Genomic DNA, 885 nt, shown 5'->3' on the forward strand with positions numbered 1-885 from the left:
TTTCGGAACTATATCGGAACTAAAGTGGGAAATGGGAATTACAAAGTAACAATGAGCTATCATGTGGGTATATTAATGCTGCCCATTATGGATACAAGCCATTTTCACCCATTTATTCATTATATGTTTTAAATTTGAACACACCAATGTGTTTATTATCCCCTAAACCTTCTGGGGTGTATGGTTTAATACTGGCAACTTCTAATTGTGGGAAAAACTAAAACTACAATTCCCAGTAGAGACGTGCCATAGAACATAGAAACACAATAGCCAGCATGTGTGGTTCTGCTTTATTTGCTTCTTCCACCACTGCAGTGAGATATGATAGTATCAGAACAGAGATGAGGCAGATTTCCAAACAAAAATATGATGTTGTCTTATTTATAATTAATTATCATTAAACTAAATTCTCAGCAAACATTTGGCAAAGGGTAATTTTAAAAACCCTAAAACAGCAAGCCATAAAACAGAGCAGTGGAGTTGTATGCGTCATATAACAGGCTATATCTTGTTGAATGTTAAACACTAAGGATGCTATGGAAGCTATCCAAAAAAAACCTTTGATGTGTAGTGACTCATTTATTACGAAGAGAAGAGATAAAAGACTGAATTAGACTTAATTAAGTTCAATGAAATGCAGTTTAGCATTCAACAAGTTGGTGCAAACATTAGCAAAGTGCATATTTAATTATGATGAAAAATCCATAATATACAATAAACCTGTGAGGTGGAGAAGTAATCAACCCGGATTTATCATGCTGGGAGACGTGAAGATGTCACGATTTCAAACGTGACAGTTACACGGTATTTTTAACCCATGTTAACCAGTGGAGAAATAACTGGAAATACCAACCAAATGCTACTCCGACGTAATGATTTATTTTG

The sequence above is a fragment of the Pseudochaenichthys georgianus genome, chromosome 3 (assembly GCF_902827115.2).
Source record: "Pseudochaenichthys georgianus chromosome 3, fPseGeo1.2, whole genome shotgun sequence".
NCBI classification, from domain to species: Eukaryota; Metazoa; Chordata; class Actinopteri; order Perciformes; family Channichthyidae; genus Pseudochaenichthys; species Pseudochaenichthys georgianus.